The sequence below is a fragment of the Alligator mississippiensis genome, chromosome 12 (genome assembly GCF_030867095.1).
Source record: "Alligator mississippiensis isolate rAllMis1 chromosome 12, rAllMis1, whole genome shotgun sequence".
NCBI classification, from domain to species: domain Eukaryota; kingdom Metazoa; phylum Chordata; order Crocodylia; family Alligatoridae; genus Alligator; species Alligator mississippiensis.
In genome coordinates this window covers 9,804,088-9,829,939 of record NC_081835.1, presented here as the reverse complement: position 1 = coordinate 9,829,939, position 25,852 = coordinate 9,804,088, and the positions used below count along the sequence as shown (strand labels likewise).

Sequence of the window (25,852 nt, the reverse complement as noted above, 5' to 3'; positions counted from 1 at the left end):
CATATAACAATGGTTTGAAGAAATCTATACAACCATTCACAATCATGTACAGTTTTATAGGACCTTAAATCAAGAAGCAATCTTTGTCTTTTGACAATGATATAGAAAGTACCTACTTTTTCCATGATAGCATATCTAGTTTAAACTCTTTGTTCATTGCAAAAATGTTGCTACTGCTGTTTTGCAGATTTTGATATTGTTAAAGTCAATCTTTTAATAAGACGGGGACTATTTACTTCTTCTAAATCAAAAAGCAATCTTTGTGTTTTGGCATTATTATTAAAGCACACGATTCCTCCACACTTCCTTTGACTGCCCCATTTTTAAGCCTACTGACAATGCAAACATATAGCATAACTCTCCTATCTCAATGAGTCTAATCATATGTATTTCCTAGAAAAAAAAAGTTTTAAATTCAGTATAAAAATGCATAATAAATAAATCCAACAGCCAAAAGTTTACCTGTATTTTGTAAATAGCTTGAAAAGCAAATTTAACTGAAAAAGTGTGGGTGGGGTGAGTTGATCATAATTTCTATTTAATGCATAGCTAAAGAGACAGGATAATAGCCTTGACGCAGCAAATCATCCACTGAGGTGTTTGTTTATCCATTTAAACACCTAAGTGTTTTAATACAGGAGTCTAATGTCCAGAGTTTCTTTGGTGCTAGCAAAACAGGGTCCCTGTCTTAGTTGTTAGCTAGGAGCTAGTTTAATTAGAATGATTTGCATTTATAAAAATTAATGTTTTATGTTATCTGGGCTCATGCTCCCGTTGAAACGAGTTGGATTATACACATGCTTCTTGTTAAGTAAATATTACAAGTGCTTTGAGGGACAAGAAGGCTCAGATACTGGGAAGCTCTACAGGGGTTAGGAAAGGAAAATGCCCGTGCCACTTGAGCCCCTGTCCAATACAATTATTACTGCCATCCAAAAGAAATCCAAACCATTTGGGAAACGGGGATGCAATCCTGCCTCCTGTCCAAAAGATTGTATCGAGTCTGCAGTTTATGGCCTTCCACGACTGTCTCTGTGTATGAAATTTCTGCCATTTGGGCCAGTTATGTCTTATTTTGAGTTATTTTAAAATACTCCCATTCTAACTACTAGGCAAACATATTGAAAAATCCAACCCAGACCACACTTGCAATCATTCCAAGTCCATCAAACTAGGACTCATCTGAACTTTCAGCAATAGTCACTTAGTGCAAAAGAGTGGCTTCCTGGCATTTAATAGTGTTTCAGTAGCTTGATGGTAGAAATAATAGAAACATAAAAAGGAGAGGAAAGCAGAAATGAAGTGCTGGGAGTGGGACAATGATGACATTCTTATTTTGTGTTAGGCTTACAGACATGTAGCGTCCACTACAACCTTACACAGCATGCATACACAAGCTAGGGGGAGAAGTTGCACATAAACCAGTTTTAGTGATTGGAAACTGGTTTAAACCGGTAACAGAACAAAAATTCAGTGCACGTAAACTGGTTTCACAATGGCCATACCCAGCTTAAGATGAACATGGATGGGTTTACTTTAGACTTAACTGATTTAGATTAAATCAGTTTAATGGAACTTCTGTCCCAGACCCCTTCCTGACTCACTTTACCTCACCATCCCCCAGCATCCCAGGATGCTTTGCAGGCCTGGGCTGTGCTGTCTGCTTCAGCAATGTGGGGCTGGCCCTGCTCCTAGCTGCCACAGAGCAGAGGCAGTAAAACCTGTGCTCCCCAGCCTGTCTCCTGCCTCAGTATGGTCAGCCTGGTGACATGGGGGGCAGGGGATGGACCACCAGTCCTCCCTACCCTGTGTCTGCACAGCACCAGGGGAGGGAAAGCCCCCATGGTGGATTCCCCATTCTCTGACCCCTGCCTTTCAGAGAGGCCAACAGCTGGCAAGGGGGTAGGCTGGGGCTGGGGCTTTCCCAACTCAATTTTCTTGGCTGCAAGTGGGGGGAAGAGCTTTCCCGTACAGACCCCAGCTGTGGGGACTGGTGCCAGGCCAAGGGTGGGGGTGACTGAGAGACAGGTGGGTGGCTGACGAGGAGGCAGAGCTGGGGCATTCACAGAGCTGTGAGTAGGCAAAAAGTCCCTGCTGCAGGGGCTTCCACTCCTGCACTGTAGAGACCTTGGGTGGGAAGGGGCTAATGCCAGGTTAGGTGGTGCATTCCCCATTGCCTCTCAGAGAGACAGGCTACTGGCGAGGGGGTAAGACTGGGGTGAGATTGGCTGCTGGAAACATGCCCCCACCCCCTGATGACAGCTGCAGGAAAGGGGAAAGCCAGCAAACAGTCAGGCTAGACTGCTGATCAGCTGGGTTCAGGAGGCACGTGTGATGGGAGGTATGCATGAGCATCCCCAGGCTCCTGCTTGCTTTGGCCACTGGGACACTGGACATCAGTTCAGTCCATTGCTGGTTCAAACTATGCAGCTTAGAAAAACCTGTGAAGATTGAATTGATTCAGCCTTGGGCTTTTTGAACCTCTGTACTTAGCCACAGTGTCAGTGCAGCAGCACTGTGACTTCCTGTCAAACACAGGACATCACTCATGGTTGGCACAGGGAAAAAAAAGAGATTAATACATGAATGCCTTGTCCATTCCCTTTCAAACTCTACCTCACACAGGCTGAAGCAGTGACAATGGATATGTTGACACACACAGTCTCATGAAGTTGTAAAGCCCTACTATCAATAATCCTCAGTACATTTCCTTTAAATCCAGTTATTTTCCAATGAGAATGGGTTTCAGTCTCTAATGACCCTAAATTCACATCCTTCATAAAGGTCGGAAGCCGGAATGAGAATCTTAAACTTGAGTGTCTGCATTTTTGCATGCTAATAATACTTTCGCCAGAGTTATGCTCTCAATAATGCAGATTGTTTTCTCAGATGTTGCTGTTCCTCTCTGGCTTTTTGTCATCCACATGTTTGATTACGCTCATAAATTGTGTGGAGACAATAGTAATTTCTGCTGATGCTACAATGGATGTCACTGTGATTGTTGTCTCAGCCTCCCTGGCAGGCCAGGATGTTCTCTAGCAATGTGTGCATGTTTTGTTTCATCAGGTGTAGCTAGCGCAGGGAGGCTTTTGGAAAAGAATCAGGAATGAAAGGAAGAGAATTATAGATCTGCAATATGGTCATGCAAACAGTCAGCCAGTGATTGGTGTAAATATTAGGAATGCAAGATTAGTTGTTTCCTGTTTTGATATGGAAAGCAATACTTTTACAATATGTACACGAATGTCTCGTGTTTGAATTATTCTGATCTCATGACAAAAAAGTCATTCCTTATCGGCATCTCTTCAGAAAAGTTTTAATACCTCTGTGTGTTTCCCAAATGGAATAAGCGTTGAAGGAACCTATTCTCTTCAGGTGTCATCCTTTAGTTAAATTAATAAGCAAACTTTCCAGTAAACTTCAAGCTATCACAAAAAATACATGTATTTCTAAGTCAAAAGCCATCAGTAACAGGGGCTGTTGAGTATTTGTGTCAAAACTGTTATTTGATGGGGAAATTGCCTATTAGTTTTCCATTTAAAAAATCAACATTTTCCTCAGAAAATATTGACTCACTTTGCATCAAAATTTTTGGTGGAAAAGTTCTCCATTTTTTCTGAGCAGCCCTAACCAATGAGTGAGAATAAGCCTATGAGACTATATTGCAGTCCTTGCACAGCTTCCAATCTCTCTACCACAATGTAGGTTTTGTCGGTGGTGAATAAAAGAACAATTAATGATGACTAATGTGTGGCATCTGAGGCCCAATTCAGAGTTAGCGGGTGTATTCAGACAAGTGCGGTACGTGGCGCTGCAAACATACCGCACGGTCCAGAGTTCTCCGTGCTGCAAGGGCGTGCTGCCTGAGTGTGCACTGCTGACTTGGTTTTTTTCTGCATTTTCTTTTGACCTCTGGACGACACGCACACACACATTACTTAATTACTTACATACATACATACATAGTTAGCAGAATCCCTGGTAGTGAACGTTTCAACCCTTACAAAGTGTGATCTGAAAAAAGTGGCCTCGTGCAATAACTCAAAAGAACTAATTAGGGGTGTGTGTGTGTGTGTGTGTGTGTGGTGGTAGTAGTGATAATCTTTTTTCTTTGCTTTTCTCTACTTTAAATGTCTTTGTTTTTTCCTACCCCACTTTGAAACTGCATTTGGCTTCAAAACTTTATGCTGAAAAATCTATAGTCTTGCAGTATAGTTCAGCATTTTGGAGACAAATTAGGACACGCACACATGCATGTAACTATTTGTCCAGTTCTGTGGTATGTCTAGTGATGAAGAAAACTGATGATCTCTCATGGTGTTGAAAAGTGATACAAATAATTTCTTGATGTGACACACGTGGCCTTAAGGAAATGTATGAGATGTGAGAAATTTACACAATTAATCATTCTAAATGAATGCCTAATTTGTATTTTTGATTGGTTTCATAGATTCATAGATGTTAGGGTCGGAAGGGACCTCAATAGATCATCAAGTCCGACCCCCTGCATAAGCAGGAAAGAGTGCTGGGTCTAGATGACCCCAGCTAGATACTCGTCTAACCTCCTCTTGAAGACCCCCAGGGTAGGGGAGAGCACCACCTCCCTTGGGAGCCCGTTCCAGACCTTGGCCACTCGGACTGTGAAGAAGTTCTTCCTAATGTCCAGTCTAAATCTGCTCTCTGCTAGCTTGTGGCCATTGTTTCTTGTAACCCCTGGGGGTGCCTTGGTGAATAAATCCTCACCAATTCCCTTCTGTGCCCCCATGATGAACTTATAGGCAGCCACAAGGTCGCCTCTCAACCTTCTCTTGCGGAGGCTGAAAAGGTCCAGTTTCTCTAGTCTCTCCTCGTAGGGCTTGGTCTGCAGGCCCTTGATGCTTGATGCTTGGTCTGCAGGCCCTTGATGCTTGCTGCAGGCCCTTGATGCCCTTGGTTGCTTGATTGTTTTGGTTATTACTTGGTTGTTTCGTTTTTGAGTATACTAAACTCAGCTGGGGAGTCTGAATAAACTCATGAGAGATGTTGCCCTGTCTTCCAGCTCATCTTGACTTCCTGACAATGTCAGAGAAGCAACATATCTCTAAACACCACAAAACCAACCTATGGAGAAGAATTCTTGACCAGCCTAATTTTCAGGAGTGTGATTGGCTGTGAAGTCACCATCCATCAGTAATATCTAGCTTCCTTTGCAAAATATTGTGAGACTCTCTTTAGCTTCTGGTTTGGATTGACAAGAACCTAAACAGGTGAAGGGGAAAACTGTATACAAGTGAAAAAATACTTAAGTGCTATGTAAACTGAAACAAGCTTTTCTTTCTAGTTAGATAGTACATGCTAATGGCAAGTATTTTTCTTTTTGGAGAAATGTTTCTTTTTTCTTTTTCTTTCCTATCCCTATAGGATACAATATGTACAAGTTGGGCTATGCTATAAACCCTTGACTTTCCTGTGCTTCCATATTTTCACTCTGGCTGCTCAGGCTGGGTCAGGAGTTCAGAAGGGAGGTCCCTTCCAACCCTAAGCGGTTGGGTTTCAATGCTAATTTTTCTATGATTCTGTCTCCCCAGAAGCAAGTGAACAGAGGTTGGACTGAGTATAAACAAGCCATATCTATACCATTCCCTAGCCCAGCCCTCACCCCTCCTGCAGCTCCAAGCACTCAGTTGGTTATACATGAACATGAATCACCTGCCAGATCTCCTTCCTGGTCACTGACCTATTAACCAGTACTAATGGTCAAAGATGATTTTGTCTTGAGCGGGGTGTGGACTGTATGAACTCCTAAGATCCCTTCTAGCCCTACTTATCTATGATTCTATATTATCCCTTCTGAGATCCACATGGCCAAACTATAAAACTAAAAGGAAACTGCTATGTTTCTATAAATCATGAAGTTGTCCCTTAAAGAAGAATTTCAAGCTATTTTTGTCCCTTTATTTTGGTCTCAATTAGGCAGCAGCCATATATGATTAATGATTTAGTCTAAAGGTAATTTAATGTATTGCTTTGTATATATGAAAGGTTATCCCTTGTTATGCCCTACTCACATAAAATCTATCTTGAGGGGGGGAAAACAACTTTGTATGCCCCAATAAACAGAAGCCACATGCATGGTGTGTAACAAACTATATATTGAATAACAATCTATAACTTTTTTATTGGGTTAGGTGGTTTGCACTGGTTTGAATTTTACCCCAAAGCAATGTTTCTGAAGCCCTACAACAACAAAAAAACAGGAAAAGTCTCTGCTATGATCTTTTTAAACATGGGCAATTTTTCACTTCTTGCAAAAAACGAGTATCACCAGTGCAATCAAGTACACCCCTCATTGCTCGAAACAGCTCAGATTTCACCTTGCTTGCTTCCCCTGCATGATGAAAGGACATGAAAGCGAATAAGTTGGTTAAAGAATGAGCTCTAGCATGAACCCCAAAGAAACTATTACTAGGGCACTCAATGCTCTAATTATTTAAAAAAACAAACAAACAAACAAAAAAACCTTTAAGGCTCAACTGTCACAGTTTCATTTTGTGATGATATCGGCTTACGATTAGAGCGATCAATACAGTCAAGTGAAATTGAGGAAGAAAAGATCACAATGTTCATACAGTTCATTTCATACAGTTGTCTGTCCTCTGAAATTGAGAGGTTTTGCACAATTTGAGGGACAGAAAGTCCTAGTGAAATGCACTGAAACTAGAAAGCCACCCTTGAAAGTCTGAGCATCTGAATTCTCCAAAGGCTAGGTGTCTTCTTAAAGGGCAAATTGTCTAGAGACCTGAGCCAAAGCCCACTGAATACAGCATAATGACAGAAAGAACAAGGAAACTTTGAAATCTGTCTAGAACTATGCCGGTGATTGACTTGAATAAACATTTTAAACACAATAGTTAAAAGAGAAGTCACATATGGTCCTAGACAGAGACTTTTTTCAAGGTCAAGATCAATAACAGAACCATGATTGAAACCCAGATCTCCTGATCCTTACCTACTCTGCTAAATTATTTTAATTCCAGGGTAAATTGTATTACTTTTCCTACCTGTAGAATCAGAAAATGATTCGCCATAGCAAAATGAGAGTATACAGGGCTCAACTGTACAATTGATGGAATCCAGGAATTTCTATACTGGATTACCTATTCAGTATCAGATCTCTAACAGGGGTTATGGTGAGAGACTCTGGAGACAGGTACCAGAAACCTCACAGAAATAGGACCATCCCTTCCCCCTAAAATACTGTTCTGATCCCCATTAGCTCAGTTATCACAGGCAAGGAAGCACAAAGGTCTATCTCTCTGCCAAAAATGATAATACCATCAATTAGATGTTCCTCATCAGTTAAATGTCATAAAGCTGATGAAAACTTTAATAGGAACATAATATGCCTCACGTTTTGGAGATCAGCCAGTCTTTCAGGAGTAGTTCCATTAATTTCATTATGTTTTCAAGAATATACTTTTCTATACCGACATTCTTGCATGTACCCAAATCCTTTTTGCCCAGTGCCCTCCACACTTTTAAGTTAGACATTTGGAAAGTACCTACAGATGTTATCCTCCTCAAATCAGCAGCTACACATTTGTCCAATACCTCTGATTTGTTTTCATACAATATTTAATGGTTTGGGAACTTCTCTACCCTAACACACCACCTCTCTGGGCCTTGTTATACCTTATGCTATGAGCCACAGAAATGTTGATCGGTGTTAGCGGTAGCTTGGAGTTTGAAGCAGCCACAGCGTTAATGTAGAAATCTTCTCTGACGGTCCCCCATTGCAGAGCTGTGACTTGCCACCAGAGGCCTGGCGAACAGGGGCTGGACTAGGAGCTGTAGCTATGAGTTGCCACTAGACTTAGGGTTGTTGAGTCACGACAGGCTTCTATCCCCGCTGTATGGGGGGCAGAGGGGGAGGGCAGGGGCATGAGATCCTGGCATACTGAAGGATTTCAACTTGGATGAGACGTTTGTGGGGTTTGGCCATACCTCAATGGACCAGGAGCTAGGTAGTGCAGATCAGAGATAATCCTGCCCTGGTGTGGTGTAATTTTGAGCCACATAACAAGTGCTTCAAACCACTTTTACAGTGTTAATGTGTGGAATATCCAGGGGTGAAGAGCTCTAGGAGCCGCCCAAAATTACGGTGTAACAAGGTCCTCTCTTTTATGAGATAATGTTACCATTAAGATCACTGGAGATACTTCAGCTCGAGTGTCCTTGATGTATCAAGGTTCGGCCTCAGTGCTATGATCTCCTACCCAGCAAAATACTAATGGATGTGCTTAGCTTTGAGCATTTGATTAGTCCAATTGACTGCAATAGGGTTGTTCATCCTTAACAGTACACCTGCACAAACAGTTTTCTGGATTCAGATCAGAATACTTGGCAATTTATATTTAGCACTAAAGTCGGGAGCTGCTGGTCTACCATTTACAAGAGGGCTGTCTGCTTTTGAATTTCTGCCTTCTCCTTGTCTAAAATTAACTTCAGCTACTGTGTAAGGCACGGCATCAAAGCTGTGGACTTGGACAAGGAATTGGGCTCCGGAGAAAGATGTCATTTTTTTCCCCATGTGTGTATGTGTGTGTGTTGGGGGGAGATTAGAGTCCTCCAGGGAGCAAGGCTTGGAAAACAGGTTTTTTGCTGTCAAGACTATTGGTTTGACTGAATCTTTGATTACCTGCACTCCTAGAGCCTGTGACGTACTCTTTATATGTGTCTGGTAATCTAAAGTACTACTGATATTATTATTATTCTATCCAGCAGAGGGCAATGGTGCTTACATACATAGCCAGTTAATTACTTTATACTTGATAGCCTTTTATAGCTAAAAGCAACACAAACATTTTATAAATAATTTTGTAATTATTTTCCATGCACAGGAGAATGTAACATATCAATAAAAATAGCAAAAGCATAACAGTCCAAGATGTTATCAATTTTTATTGTAGACTATTTTAAATCTGATCAGTAGAGCATTTACTGTGCAGTTAGATGCCTTTTAAAATAGATATATGTGAATGGCCGCTGTCAAATTATGTATCTGGTTACTATGTTGTTCACAATAAATGATATGAGGATATAAATTTTAAATAGATTAGGCATTTATAATGAATTGGCTAATCATTAAAGCTAATGCAAATTAACAAAACTCTAAAAATGTGTATTAAAACCACTGTTAAAATTGAGTTAATACAGTCAAACAAAATTAATGTGTTTATTGAGTTGCGAGTGGAGGCTGAGAGTTTGGATAAGATGTTGCAGGCTCAGTGAAGTGTTATCTGTAGCTAGAGTGGAGCAAAGCTCCAGCATGTTTCTGCAAGCCTCTCCATCTCTATCAGAGGCATGGCTAAAGGTCTTCGGTGCTGTCTTCTGTTGGGGCAAAAATTTTGGATCAATGATTTTTGCCATTTCTTTGTCTATGATTATCACCAGCATACATTTCAAGGTATTGTGGGACACCAGTATACTCTTCAATGTACTGTGGGACTCTGAAGTTGGAACCAGGCAAGTCCAAGGCTATTGTTCACTCAGTGCCTCTTCTAGGACACCTGTTGAAGACCTTGTTTCTCTGGCAATGGTGTTTCTCTAGCTACTAGATTGCTCTGGAACTGATGTCTCTTATTTGGTTTCCTTATTACCAAGGTGTGATAATCAGTGCCCTAGGATTTCATAGATTTCATAGACGTTAGGGGCTGGAAGGGACCTTGTGAAATCGGATCCAGCCCCCCTGCCAGAGGATGGATCCAGCCTGTTGCTACAATCAGAAAAGGGATTGCTGGTCTTTGAATGGCTTCTTACGAAACTTTTCTTTAAGCTTGGTCCCACACTTGCTTGATATTTCAAGTTTAGCGACTGTGTACATAGAAGAAAAATAAAAAAAATCTTACATATTCCTGCTGACAGCAGAAATTCAATTCTAGGAAGGAGAGTTGCCAGCTTCTGAAATTAAAACAAGTATAAAATATACAGGCTAAATATAATAAGGACTCAGCTGTGACATTTAGAAACTGCCATGTATGGGAAAGAGAAAATAGGAAGAGTACAGCCTTGGGGAGCAGAACTCTTTGCTGCACAGACTTCTTGCTACAGAATGGATTTTTTTTTTTCACCCCATGAAAACAAGGTCTTATTTTTAACTAACTTCTCTGACAGTGACCACTGGATTTGATTTCCTGTTTGAGATGGCCTTGAAGCATCTAATTTAAGTATTCGGGAGGATCTTGAGCATGCAAGTGATTGTTTGGTGCTGCTCCACTTTACATTTCTTTTAGCGTCCTGTTCTATTCAGAGTGAGACTCAGACTAGAGTCTTTTACCGCAGACTATGGCATGTGCCTGTGTGATGTATGCGTGCTCCTGTTGGTTGTTTTTCTAGTCTTTTTGCAAGGTCTTTTAGAAAGTTATCCAGTGACTGAGATTTGAATTAATATTCCATGCCATAAAACCTTTGTGTTCTCTGTGTGTTGCTGCCCTATGGAGAAGAGCCACTCTGTGATCTGTGGGATTCTGGTGAGTCTCAGAGAACTTGTTCATGGTCTACTTAGAAATATTTCAAACAATGCTAGCTCTTCCTCCTTGTTCTCTGCTGCCCTATTGCTTTAGCATGAGACACCAGGGGCCCACAATGACTTTAAAAAAATAAAAATAAAGTTTCAGGCAGCCTATGATTCATTTTCTTTGTGTTTTTCCTCTTCCAGTATTGTGTTTTGTATGGCTTATGGCAGTAAACAACAGACGACAGCAATTGTTGTCTTAATCAGGGTGTAGTTTCACAGTTGTTTAGAGGTGTTGTTGCAAATACACTGATTGCTCTGTGTGCCATTGCCAAAGAATATGATTTTTTTTTTCTAGCCATTATTTTTAAGACTTAGATGGTTTTGGAATTAACCTTGCCAAATAGTTGATGATACCCGTGTTCTTTGAAACTATTATTTTTCTTCTGATCTGAATCAGTTAATAAGTCTCTTCTCAGTTTGTCCTTTCCAGGTAATTTCTGTTCAACTGTTTACTGATGCTTAGTGTCTCCTGCCTAAATGTCCAGCTTTTTTGTTAAAGCTCCTATCCCAAAGCTAAGCAGTATGCATTATTCAACACTAGGTTTAAAGCGTATAATCCCTCAAAGAACTGTGCAATTAATAGCTAAGGCCCAGTTGAGATCTTGACAAAATTGTTAAAAAGATGCAGTGTATTTTTGTTGCAGAAAACTTATCTACTTACATAGGTGCAAACAGAAGTGCAGTTCCTGGGTCTAATTCATGGCCCTTCATCAAAAGGGCCATGAGTTAGACTGATCCTCCTGATCTGACAGATGTTAGCTGTTAGGTTGGGAGGGTGGGGAATCAAGGTCCAATTTAGAGCTGATCCAGGAAGAGAGGCTGAATCTCATTGCAGCCTCTTCCCCTAGCTCTGCCCCACCGTTCCTCCAATCCATCCCCTCCACCCTCCAGCTCTGGCTGGGAAACCTCCCTCCGCTTCATTCCCCTCATCCCCATTCTGAAGACAGCACTGGGACCAAGGCTGTGTTGCACCAGATAAGCCCTGCTCCTGGCACGTGCAGACAGAACTTATGAAGGTGCTCTGTTTGGAGTGCCTTCATCTGAACCCTCATGTACTGAGCATTCAGGTTGTCTCAGGATTGGACCCTTTTCAAGCACTCACTCTGCAGCCATGCACTTCTGTTTGGTCGTGGCCCCTTTCCAGGGGCTAGATGTGGTGAAAATTGTCACTTCTGTCTGTGCTTCAACTTTCACTGAATTCTATTTTATGGTTTGATTTTTTTTTTTTTAAGTTAGTATCCATATATGCTCAGACTTTATTTGGCTTTGTAATTACAACTTTAGAATTAGTTTAATCTGTTTGTTCTATTTTTTTATCACTTTCCAGTTTTTCCTATTAATACTCAACATTTACCTTATCTATTTACATTAAGCAAATAGAGCTGTCCTTTCCCGTTTAAGTGGATGGGTCACTGAAAACACTGATTTGTCTACCTAAATACAACTGTCTCCTACATAATATAAGCCATTGGAAGGCAACCTCAAATTTTTCTGCAAAGGTGTCTGGGTTCTGTAGCATTTGCTTCAAATCTTTTCTTAATTAGCTACTGGCTAGATGTATTTTTAGTTCTAACACAGCTGATACATCAGGTAATGGTGATGAGAAATAGGAAATCATTATCTGGTATGGACAGTAATGGCTACTGGGCTCATTGCTCTTCGTATATCTCTAGTCTGGCTTGTCAAGGCTCAGACCTTGTGTTATCACCTCTTTGTCAGGTTGGAAACATATTTCTCCTACTCTGACCACTCTTCTGGACATCAATCATGTTATCCCGATTGCAGTTCTGACTTGGGCTTGATCATGCAAGTCCAGGGCAATTAATTACCAAACAGGTTCTTTAAAGCATGTTATTACTTATTTGACATAGAGTCCTTTCAGAGAAAGTAAATCTTAAAAATAATAAACACATACTCCTAGTTTTGTGAAAACTAGATCTGTACATCTTGGAGGCCTTCAGACTGCTCTACACAGCTTCTCACATGTGAATCTTCCCTTTTTCTTCTGAGGGAGCCTTTTAACTCCTTATTCTTGTTATGATTGCTGGTTCCTTGCCAGATAAAATTAAAGTTTACAACGCATTGGTAACGGCAGAATCTTTGAAGCTAACAATGGCTCGCATTGTCTTTCTAGTATGTGTCTGGATGGTTGTTGAGTTGTACTTGGGTGAGAGGTTGTGTATAGTTTTTGAATGCAATGCATCTGTACAGGAAAGCTAGTTAAAGCCATGCATTTTACACAAGGAAGTCTTAAACTTAATAATATAGGTCGCTGACATTGTGACACACCATATGTGAACAAAAGGAAAAATGCACAGCAATTGGTATAGCATTCATAACCCTGATACATATGCACTCCATTGCTGGCAGATGGGCCTTATGTTTAATATTTACTGATGCTGCTATTTTATGGTCTGCATTTGAATCAAGCTTTTCCTTTAGATGTCTTCAATCTCTTTAGCTAAATTTGAAAACATCTCACTGTGCTTCAATAAGCACTAAAAACAAAATAAAAAAAAAACAACAGGAGTGTTGTTTCATAATATGTATTACCCTCTGCCTTCTTCCAACTTTTTTCTAAAGCTCCTTCCGAAGTTGGCTAGTGTGTATTGTAAAGATCCCCTCTTCCCTTCTGTCTAGATAGAGCGCCATCCTATTTCTTCCCTGAAGCTCATTGTTCTCAAAGGAGTATTCAAGTTAAGAGCAGTTTATTCCTGATCTGGGGATGAAGTAATTGAAAGGGTTCATAAGCCAGGATTTTCCCTGGAGGCAGACTGCTTACTGATAAGCTAGGTGATGTCTGAGACCTACATGGTTACTGAAGCTTGTACAGGCATGGGGCAATGACCCTTCCTGCTGCTGCTGCACCCCTCAGAAGATCTTGTTTGAGTTGTGTCAGCAGCAGGGGCTCGATGATGGCACGCATTGATGGCGGGGTATTTACTGAAATGCTACGGGCAGGAAGAACAGCTACTCAGTGTAGCCAATCGCAGTCCATTAAGCAGCTGCTCCAGAAACCATCAAAGGGTTTGTGCGATTCCAAGATGTGTGGGCCATTAAGGGCCTTAGAGGAGGTTTCTTTTTGTGTAGAGAGAAGCAAAAGGCACAGTAAGGAAAATATGTGGTAAATAATACAACATTCACACTCAGTTATCTTTGAATACTGGGACAGCTGCCACTGAATAGCATACCAATGATCATTCTGACCAGAGGCATACTGCAAGGAAGGGGTGTATGGATACACACAATGCAAACCTGACCTTGGTCATAACAGCAAGGTCCTGTAATAATAACTGCAGGTAAACATTGGTGAACCATTCTCCTAGATACCAACCAGACCTGCTACAATGAACAAAAAAGCACATTTTTTTTTTTGAAAGCAAAGTAATTTGAGGACAATTATTTTGCTGAATAAAGAGCATCTGATTTCTTTCTTTTTCAGTCGGGTAACTCTTTATGTAACTTTCTTTTCATTTTGAAAAAAAAAAGAGATGCAACTCTCTGAATTGTCTATATGCCGATATACACACTTCTCCTTCTTCATTAAGTCCTTATTCCAAGATGGAGTGCACTGAAGTTCCAGTGCAGAAAATGGCAGATGTATATGGCAACTAGATCTTCTGTTCCATGGAAAATGTCATCCCCCCTCCCCCCTTGCAATTCAAAAGCAAGGCAAATAATTAAAAAAGAAATACATTAAAATGAAATTTCCTATTAAATGAATTTGGGGGAATATATGAATGAATGAACATCAATCTGCTACAGGCCTGTGTGTTTCCTGGAATTGATGTCAGTACAAACTAATCTCCAAGGATATTGTATCACTGACCTGAGTAGTTGTTATTATTGGGCAACAGAAATTTAAAAAGTGGACGTGAATGGGAAATTGTGGACCAAGAAATCATCCACAAACAGGATTGTAATAAGTATGGCCCAAACCAAGACTATGATTTTATCCCATAACCCAGATTAGCCTTTATAATCCCTATGTCCCACAATGGGTTAACTGCTTTGTTTTGATTTCCTCTCTCCTGCCCACCTTGTCTCTCCTTCCTCCTCCTCCTTCCTCACCATTTGTATTCAAATCACTGCTTTCTATTTAGAAGCTCTGCTTCTTGCAGTCCCTTCTCAGCATTTGATGAAGTAAGCCTGTGTTTTATAAAGGCTTATGGATCTCTAATTTAGACTACTATAAGGGGCAAATCTGCTCTTGTTTTTTGAGAAATCATTCTTTATCAATGAAAGGATGCTCCATTAGTACTTAGAGCTGATCATAATTTTTTCTATTGGTGCAGCAGCGTATCTCTCTTGTATATACATCTCCCTCCTAGGATTCTTCGCTAACCCTGGCACACACCTTCCTCCCCCTGAAGTTGCTGATGATTTAGTGTGGTTACCAGCATGAGTTCCTGTTTTCGCTATGTAGGAAGTGGGTAGTATTGGTTTAAATAATTGGGAGTCCTCTAATGGACCTGTTTTGATAACTATAGCTATAGAAACCTGTGCCAGATGTTGCAGGAAGCTAAACTTTCATTACTGTGTAAAGTTAAGGAACATGGTTACTTGAAATCCAACTTAGTCCTTGGGGATTCACCATAGTATGACTATTGGGCAAAAACACAATAGAAGATAGGGTCCTTATTTATGAATAGGACAAGTAAGTAACTGAAGAGGTCTAGGGCAGGGGTTTCATAGATTCTTAGACATTAGGGCTGGAAGGGACCTTGGAAGATCACTGAATCCAGCCCCCTGCCCCAGGGGCAGGAAGTCAGCAGGGGTCATAGGATCCCAGCAAGATAAACATCCAAATGTCTCTTGAAGGCGTTCAAAGTAGGTGCTTGAACCACCTCTGGTGGCAGGCTATTCCAAAACTTGGGAGCTCGGACAGTAAAGAAGTTCTTCCTTATGTCCAGCCTGAAATGATCATGGAGGAGTTTGTGACTGTTGGACCTCGTCATCCCTTGGGGTGCTCTGGTGAACAGACATTCCCCCAGATCCTGGTGAGCAAGTTTCAAGTTCATCCAGCCTCATGGGCCAGTGGGAAGAGCAGATTTGGATGATGCCCTGGAGCCAGCATGTGGGGGAGAGAGGGGGTTCTTCATGAAGTGCATGCCCCATGGTAGTCCCCAGTGCCACATACAGCTTGCATGTGGCCAGTCCAGCTACACATGGCATGTGCAGTGCTTGGCAGCCCCGCTCCAGCCAGCTGTGCAGGTTCCCATGTGAGGTCCTGATCCGGCACACAGATCAGCCACCCCCTCTCCCCTTATACACCATGCTGTGTCAAAGAAACAAGAGCTAGATTGTAGGGCCAAATGTGTGACACCCCTAGACTAGGTGACGTGAAACTAGCCTGTAACAACTGGGGCTCAGAGTAATCTAATCTTTCTGAAAGACAAAGGTTTGAATCACCTTAGAGATTAGAATAGCATATTGGCGATTAAGGGGAAAATGACAATTTAACTGAGTGTAATAGAGGCAAATGTGCTGTGCAGCCTCATTGCTTTTTGCTAAACCCTCGCACACAACACTTGCTGGGGCTGTGGAAATTTGGCAGCCACCCATTATCATCCACAATGATTTCCATCCCCTCTTTCCCAGGCTCTGTTAACAATAGAATCAAAAAGAAAATTATTATTTTTTTTGGTGGAAGAACTGAAGAGAAATCCACAGAACTTCACCAGTTTGTGGAGAGTCTGAATTATGTAACAGCACATGGTATGCACACTGCAGTAATCCTGGAAACATTTGTTGTCTAAAGCTGATTTGGCTTTCAAGCATGCACTGGAAATCACTGGTTCGGTGGTGACTGCTGCTTTGTATACCAGAAAGCTGCAAGCACAGCATGAAGCCTACATAACATATGAACCAAAGTTCAAACATCAAACACTTCATAGAAAATGCTTAGAAACTGTGTGATATGGTTGCAGAAACAAGCAGAAATTGGGGAGCACAGAGATGATGTGCCCCTTACAGGGTTTAGTTTAGACTTTAGGAAGCAAAGTATTAGCTGGGGTCTTTTATGGGTACACAGTAAAATGCTTAAAACAGTGCTTGGTATAGGGACTTCTCTTTCAGTAATTTTCACAGTAAGATCATCAGAAACTGCTTAAAAGGATGAAGTTTCAGTAAACCTCAGTGCTTGAGGGGGAAAAAAGTACACAGAGGATTTGCTTTCTCCCCTAGGTATTATTACTGTCATGGTACCATATACCTGTGAACATCATGCGCTAGACCTCTGTGTTGTATAGTGAAGGCAGTTGGGATACACATTGGTTGTTAGAAAATAGCTAAGAGGGATTTTGCTGGGAGGACAAAGCATAAAATATTTTCAAGTTGAAACAAAAAATAAAATAAATTTCAGCCTAAAAGAAAGAACTGAAGTTTTGGACAAGGCAACTCATGTCTTTGAGGATGGAACCAGGCTCTAAAGCACATGAAAGCAGGTGTTGAAAGGTTATGCTTCAGCATGCAAAATTGAGGAATTTTCCCTACATGGGCACAGGTAGAGGCAAGACTGAAGCCCTCGGAGGACTGCTACCCAAGGGGAGTTTGAATGTATGCAGCACATCTACTGTGCTTTGAAAAAGAAAGCAAAACCTGTCCATATCTGTGGTGATTTAGAGGTATTTATTGTGCAGAATAGAGGAGAAATGATTAGGTAATAATAAGTATTTCTCCAACATCAACCTAGCCCAAGCCTATCAAAAATGGAGACTTCACAAGAATGACCTGAAACGCCTTCTTAACACATGCAAAAGCTTACTTCAGTATTACATTTATACTTATATAAGTGTACTTATATACACTTCAGTATTGCTAAATAACAGATTCACTTATTATTGTGTTAAAGAGATTTTTTATCAGAAAATGATAATTCCTCACAGCATAAACTCTTCACAGAAATGTCAGCTTTCTCAAAGCTTTCATTGGGAAGTTGATTTGGTTTCGGGAAAGAATTTCTAGTGGGAGGGAGAGGGAGGAAGAAAGCGTGCACATGCAGCTACAATAACCAGTAAGCTCGTGGATCAGGAACTGGCCTGAGTTCTCGCAGATCCCGGTTAAAGTCCTTGTTCTACCTGGATGGGACCAGGGTCTTTTATATCCTTGACGAGTACTCTAACTCTAGTACTATTGGCTATTCTGAGAGTGTCTTGGTTTTCATCAGCATCTCCATTCTGCACCTAAAAAACCTTCCAGATAAAGCCTTCAAGACAGTTTCTTCTAGTGATGCAAAAGAAGGACATGAACCTTGCTTATCCACATCCCAGGAAAGTGCCCAACTCCACCAAATATTGCGAATTTGGAGTGGGTGATCTGCCTCAGTATGTAAAAAAAGGTCTTCATCACATTTCCCATACGAATGTATAAACTTAAACCTTGTTCACTAAATTGGGTTCTTTTTCTTTCTTTTTAGCTTGCCCTGCTTTGAGGTAAAGTCTGGCAAGAGGCTTTGTGTAAGTAATTCCCACTGAAACAGTGAGGTGGTAATACAGCCATAGGCAATGACCTGAGAGTACCAGGAAGTCTCATTACACGAACTACAAATAATTTTAACACTACAGAATAGGAAGATCTTGTAGGTAACAGCTACACCAGAAAGAATAGATGCTGTACCTTATATCATTGCAATGTTAGCCAGAAGGCAGGGTAGTTATGCACCTTATAGGTTAACTAAATAAGATATAAAGCAGGGGGTAGGCAACCCCTGGGATGGGTGCTAGTGTGTGGCACCCAAAGGCATTTTGCTTGGCATGTGCGCCTTGGAGCAGATGGCAGGGAAGAGGCCGAGGTTGTGCTACCACAACAAGGATCAGGCCCCTTGCGGCAGCTCCTCCGTCTGCCCCTGGCATGCCAACATCTTACAAGTTGAGGTTGCCTGCGTTTTTGGCACTGCCCAAAAACATTGCCAATCCCTGATATAGAGCATACCCTTTGTGAACTTGAGTTCGTTTCATCAACTGATCTGCTCATGTGAGGCTATCCAAAGAAAAGTCAGAAACCACCTTTTAAACTGAACTGGGAGCATATTGCCTATATTGATAACTTTGGTCATATATTTTACACTAAAGAGAGAGGAGGTAACACACAGGAATTGGGTAATAGCCCTGTAACTAATGTGGGTGCTCTTTTGGGAGCCTCTCTGCCTTCTCGTGCTCTAGCCATCAGAGTGCAGCCAGAATGGCTGTGTATATAGGTAGCTAGGCATTGAATATTTTTATGTTGCTAATAAATGTGGTTATCTAGAATCCAGCTGTGTCTGTTCATTCCACATATTATTAATGTAGTGAGAGCAAAGACATAATACAGTTTCTCTCATCTTTTTCCTGTTTTCCATCTCTCCTTAACAAGAACATTACAGCAGATGCTGTCTGGAATTTTAATAAAAAAACAACAAACTCTGTGCTTCTGACCATCTTCATTTGTTCTCACTTTATAGGCTGGAAGTATAGTACAAGGTTTAAGTCAGGGGGGAATTACACTCTCTGTTTCTCCTCTCTCCTGAGCAATGAGGACTATGGATTCTTCCCCTGTTTAAATAAAAAAACAACAGCAACAAATAGGAGCCGAAAAACCTTCCAATGCTCCACAGGGGCCAAAGCGCACATTTTTGACAGCCTTACTATCCATTCACATAACAGGTCCCATTATAGCACCATCCCAGTGAACTTGCAGTGGCTTTCTGCCTACCGGCTACATCAACCTTGAAGCCATATGAGACTGAAGTGAAGGTATAGCCCATCTGACTCCAACTAAAGTATCTTTCACCATTGCTGAGATCTGTAATGGGGTAGTGTGTAATGTGTGCTGAGATATGCGGCTTCATCCCTTTCTCGCCTCTTTAACTTTGTCTTTTTGAGCTGATAAGTGGAGGGAATAAGATTAAAGACCATAAGTTCTTCTGGCCTATTCTTCCTACATGCCCAGCACCTTGCACAGTTTGTATGCTGTTATACTACAGCCTGCTTCTGTGCCATGACTCAAATGCACGTGTATTAGTGAAGTTGCACATGCCGATGTGGAACGGTCTGTCCCCAGCCACATTGACAGTCCCGTATTACAGCTATAGCCAAAACAGAATGAATTTGGGATGATTTCATAACCCTTCCCCTTGCAGATAATTGAAGATCTGGTTAAAAGGATCTTCTCTGTCATCGTTGCTTTACTGGTGTTAGCAACTTTGTAGGCCCTAATGTCAAAGCGCCACCAGCATTTTTAATAACCAGCTCTTAGCAGCTCTAATGATACAGTATTAGGAATGCTAGTGGCAAGCATCTACAGCAAAACTCCCAGCAGCGGAGCTGTTGGTTTTAGTAACAATGGGAAATATTAATGTACAGTCCTTAATGTGGCAGAGCAATGTTGTAAGTTTGTCCTGAAAATAGGACAACCTGTTCATGGCATGAACCCAAGTAAATAATAAAGCAAGAGATTTGCAATACCCATTCACTGGGACAAAGAGGAAAAAAAAGCAGCAAACCAGGGATTGTGCCAATGAGAAATAACCTGATTAAATGGTGCACAGCTGCTGCTAGCAGTAAAGAAAAAGGATCATCTGTCTTCCATCCTTAAACACTGCATGGAAGTTACACCATTCACGAGAATCCCGATCATATGGGTTAGCAGAAAAGACAGGAGAAATGTGTGTTTCTTCATTGCTAGGGATCCATCATTTTTTCTTTGTCTATTTTCTTTGGCGAGAGAGGCACACTTGAGAAAGGGCCTGCGTCCTCATCTCAGAGTTACCTTGGAGTCTTACCTTGCCTTTGGTTCCACCACCTCTATCATATTTCCAGAGATGCTTTAACATACTCCCTTTACAGGTAAAAGTAGTCCCCTTCCTACAATGCCCTGGGAAAGAATCCTAGCGTCACAGCACAGAGAATCATGGGATATAGGTCCTCAAGGATTGTGGTAGAACTGAGGACACAGTGGATGCATCTACATGAGATGCTTTGAGCAAAATAAACTAATTCCACTGCACATTAGCGCAGTGGACAAAACCCATGCTAATTGTGCAGTAGATTTTTGTTTAGTGCGCATTAATGTCACAAAAAGACTATTCATTTGTGCTAACGTGGAGTAGCGCCGATTACAGTGCATTAAATTAGTACCTGTCGTTACAGGTACTAAACTTAATGCGTCATAATAATGGCGCATTAATGAACGTAGACACATGCCCACTGTAAGGGACTTTTGCATGTTCACTTGCAATAGTCTTTCCTGCTCAAGTGCAGGGGGCTGGACCCAATGATCTGTAAGGTCCTTTCCAGCTTCTAACAACTATGAATAATTACAAATCATTAAAATGCAGTGATCGATTAAAGTTAGCATGTGTTAGGAGATAACCCTTGCCTGAAAGGGACAACTTTGCAGGGTATAAGGGTATTTAACATGTCCCCAGTTATTTGAACTTGCTTCTGTTTGTGTTTTAAATGCACTTCTTCAGTTAAATTGAATGTGTAATACCACCCTAGCACAGGCTGGTCTTGGCATTGGTGATATTCATAGCAACATCTTGGATAAGCTAATGCAGATGTCGATTACTTGGGTTAACTACCCAGTGAAGACCCAGGAGAGAAAGGGATCTTGAAGCATCATTATCTGATGCCTTAACCTCAAAAAAGCAGTTTTATAAGTCAAATTACTGGAAATGAATTGAGGTATTAAGCATCTTTAATTATCTCAATGTCTACTGAGGGACAATTAATTTTACAGTCCCTGAACAAATGGGGGAAAACACCTTTTGTCCTCGAGAGCAAATTTAGAAAAACTGCTTCTAATCATCTATAGGTAATCCAAAGGGCAGGAGCCCACTGTGTGCTAACACTTTGGTTGAGATGAGAGGTGCACGGAGCTGAATCAACAGGGATAACACAATCTGTGATTTTGATGATTTAGCGGAAACCACAAAATCAGGCATTGTCCAAAATCTCTGAACTTAAAAAAAAATACTGGCTCCCCAGTGGGAGTCAGCATTCCTCATGGCTACTAGGGCCTGGGCTCACAGCCCACTGGGGGAGAGCTGCCAGTGTGAAGGGGAGCAGCCAAGATGGTGGCTACCCTCCACTCTTCGCTGCTGATTGGCTGAGAGGGTTGTCTATTGTGTAGCCCCACTCCTCTCCACCAATCAGTGCTAAGGAGTGCTGCACAATGTATACCCCTGTTGGCCAATTAATAATAAAAGATGGGGCCACCAGGGCCCCTTGGCCAATGAGCAGCATGGGCGGGGGGGGGGCATGCACTGTGATAAGCCTATGAAAATGGCAGCTGGCCCTGTGATTGGCCTGTGAAATTGACTGCCTACCACCTTGATTTCCATAGGTCCCTATGTGCCAACCATCCTGCCTGGGGCCTTCCACAGAAAAGGAGCTGGAGTTGGTGGTGTAAGGGTATATGATAAATGAAAGGGCAACATATTCTATCCCATCTATAGATGGAGATCATGAATCACCTGAAACAGATGCTTTCAAATTCCATGATTATTCTTCATTACAAAAATGCCTGTCCAGTATTCTGCTGTATTCACTTCTTGATATCACCCTCATCACGATAGTATCCAAGACCTTTTCATTCATGACTGTTGTCTGTCACATGTCTGCCTCTCATAATTTCCTCAGGTAGAGGATGATGATTCCTGCCTTATTCGTTTTGGTAGGGTTTTTATCTGTTTGGCAGTGAGGGTGGGGGGGAAAGCTGTTGAGCAAAGCAATTAAACAATTCCAAGCTACTACATTTTTCTGGAATAAGGCATTGTTCATATAACCCACATTTATATTCAGAGTTCAAATACATTATAGAGGCTATCAAATGTTAACCTGCCTTTTTCTATGTACAACTAATGTTCCTGGGTATCAAAATACTTGATGGTACCCTTTATCTACCAACTTGGGTACTTTGGGGTCCAATGGGCAGGCACAGGTAATAATGGATGCAAGATCAGACCTGAAATTATTTCTGCCTTGTACTTTTAATGGGAAGCCTTTGAAGACCGGGGTTTCACTTGGTCATGTGTCTATATACAAACCTCTTTGGCTTCAGCCTTTGATAGGAAAACAAGGAATTTTTGAGCCAATCTACCTTGAATGCATCTTCTTTAGGAGAGTTTGCCTTAAGCAACCTGTGAGTTGGGACACAGTGTTTAGAGCACATACTTGGAAACAGGAACTCTGTCTTAATTCTACACTTTTGTCCAATTCCCTTGACTTATCCTTGCCTCAGGAAGGTGAGCAGTATTTAACTGACACCAGTGTAAGGGTTATTGGGAGGGCATCTGAGACGGTTGCAAACTCAATCAATATTTTGAACAAAATGAGTAAAAACTGTGGCTCTTGTGTTATAGTAACATTTGGCAAATACTGACTTACTGCAAGATCTTAGCATATAATTTTTCTGCATTGGTGTACATTTATCTATACATGGTGTAGGGATGAGTATTCTTCCACTGAATAGTTTTTGGTAAAACACATGGTGCGTGTTCATATCCACACAACCCAAGCACACCTTAACTCTGCCCAATTAGTTTTTTTTTTTCTTTCAGGAATGGAAAACCGTCAATATTTGCTTCAACTGGAAGTCACTAATTTTAAGTTAACTTATTATTTACCATTAGCTGCTTTCAATGGTTTAGGAATGAAGTTTGGTGCCCAGGGCAAAGCCTGCAGTGGCAGCCCGCCCTCACCCCGCACACAGATCTAGGGGGCACATCACATGCCCCCCCCCCCATGCTTGCCCAAAAGTGCATGCCATGGCAGGAGCCCCCTTTCCCCATCCCCGCACCCCACCAAATGAGCCACTTGCAGGTCCGCCCTGCACCCCATCCCAGCTGGGCAGCATCTATTGTCACCCCTTCACTTTGGCACCCAGGGTGGTCACCCCTCCTCCCGCCCCGCCCCCCACTTGTTATGGCACTAGCTGCTTTAGATGTAATTGTAGAGACTGAGGGTGAAGAGTAGGGTTGGGGGGGGAGGGATGGGGAGAAGGAAGAGGGGCACATCTCCAGTTTCATTTTTAGTGCCAAAGTTGTTATGTATTTTATTCTCAAACTCACTATCCTCAAGACAGCTACTTGTTCAAAATATCACCCACAAATGGCAGCATCTCACTAGCATTTTAAAAAGATAGTTGGATGTGCTACTATCTTTTATTATTCCTTTTCACATTAAAATCTGATATGTAGTAGTTGCTAACTGCATATATATACTGATTTGGGACTTTTTGTGTCATAAAATCTCTGAAGCAGAGCCTCATGAAACACAAAACACTGACACTGTAGCACAGAAGCACCAAAGCCAAGGCTTGCTGATGAAGATCTGCTGTTTGTATTGCTGTGGGGCACAGCACTACTGGCATCATAATGTTTATTTCTCTCTCTACATAAAACTTGCAGAACTTTTGAAATCTTCAAGGGGGAATCAAGCTATCAAGGAAGCTCTGCCTTCAAAAAAAAAAAAAAAAAAAAAGCCCGAAAATCAAACACAAGTAAGGATTCTGCATTTATTTAATAATACACAAGTATAAGTCACTGCCTCAAAGGACAAGGGAATAAGAAGCCTATTGACTAAACAAGCTGCATAGTTCCTTCTTTGTGTGTCTTTTTTTTTTTTTTTAACTTACAGGTAGCTAGTCTATGAATGCTGCAAGAAATTCCTAGCATGGAGACTGATTATTCAAATAATGTCAGGAGCGTCCTTTTAGAGATGCAACAAATGTCTGAAACCCAGCAAAAAGCAATAAAAGAGTGTACACTTGAACATAAAGCCCCACTTGGCTGACTATACAGTTCCTATAGCTTGTTTCTGGAACCACAAACTTCCCAAACTTTGAATAAAGTATTACAGTTTCTTTTAAGCTTTAATACGCCATATAAATAAATGCTACAATCCAAACTGCAGCATAGTCATAAACCTCTGGACAAGCATATAAAGATCATTAAATATAATACAATATATATATGTATTGTAGTCTATCTTGCTTCCTTATTAAAAATAACCAGCCAGGGAAACGATCTTCTAAAGACTCAACCAAAGAAATATTTACTGATTTTAAACCTTTATCTTTTAGAAAACAAGAGGACTCTCAAATGACATATCCCACCTTTTCAAATGCAGTATAAAGTCACAGGAAAGTGCCAAAATTAGCACTGTCATTCTCTCTGTTGCCCGTTAGTTTTACTGCAGCACAGAGCTGGTGAAAGACTCAAAAACATATACCTGTAGTGTCTGTTTAGGAGCATAGCCTCTCGTTACGTTTTACCTCCTCCTCACATGAATACAAATTCAACATCTTTCTAGCTAGCTACCGATTATCTTTTTTTTTTTTTCCTTTGCCAGGAATGAATGCATTGGGAGCAGCAGCAATTAATAGAAACATAGCATTAGTAAAGCAATAAAATTGTTTTCTTTCCGTAATTCTCATTAGCCGGGGAGAGAGCAAATGAAGAGGCAGAAAATGCAGCTCCCCCCAGCACCATGCACATTGCAGCAGACAGCACAATTCTGTACTTACAGTTCTTTACAGTGAAATGTCTCAGGATCTTTACAATTTTCTGCAGGAGTGTTTCAAGCTCTCAGCAAGCCACACTGTTCATCCAGGCAGAACCAAGCCGTATGGAATGTCTATGCAGCTGGGAGATAATGGAACTATTTTCCCAGCTGGGACTACAAGCCTTTTATCCACTGAGCATTGCGTGTCTCTTCACTGGTATTAACCATGAAATACACTGCTTTCCTTCTGAATTTGTGACAGGACCTGCACAATTAGTGCTTGAATCACATGCACACAGCTACTACGGTTTATGAATATCCTTATCATGGAAATCTTGCACATGTAAAAATTAGCTCTCTACTAATCATCCTTCATGCAAGCTGAGAGAGCAAAAGCGCAGCTGTCACACCAGTAGCATGAAAGATTAAATGGGCTCTTACCATGCTTTTCATACAGATATGAGCTCCTGTCAGGTAATCAAAAAAACCCTCTCTTTTCTTCAAAACTGGGTCACTAAGAACAGGAATGAAAATGATTTTGTTTGCTCCCTTGCTCCCATACCTGTTCTTTGCATGACATAAGATGAAGTTTGAGTAATCTAGTCTCAGATTATACTCAAAAACTGTCCTCATGAAACATTTAAGTGACCTCCTCTTTGTCCTTGTCTGAAGTAGCACAAACCCAGAGCCAAATTTTAATTGTGAATAAACTTCTTTGTACTCCAACTCCCTTCCTGGAGTAACTCCAGCACATTAGAGGCAAGGCCAATGGAAGAGGGTCCCTTTACTTGGCTAAGTAAGTTATTTGTAT

The 25,852-nt window shown here is 41.3% G+C and overlaps 1 protein-coding gene across 2 annotated transcripts in view; it reads right to left on the bottom strand.

The window, feature by feature from the left end:
* The window catches only part of LOC102573404 (contactin-6), a 223,649-nt gene extending 198,066 nt beyond the window's left edge, over positions 1-25,583 (bottom strand). The window contains exon 1 of one of the 2 annotated variants that reach the window (XM_019499811.2): positions 25,064-25,583. The gene's annotated coding sequence lies outside the window, so the exon portion shown is untranslated. The remainder of the gene's footprint in view (positions 1-25,063) is intronic. The other variant, XM_019499814.2, reaches the window with a different exon arrangement.
* Positions 25,584-25,852: the final 269 nt, after the last annotated feature.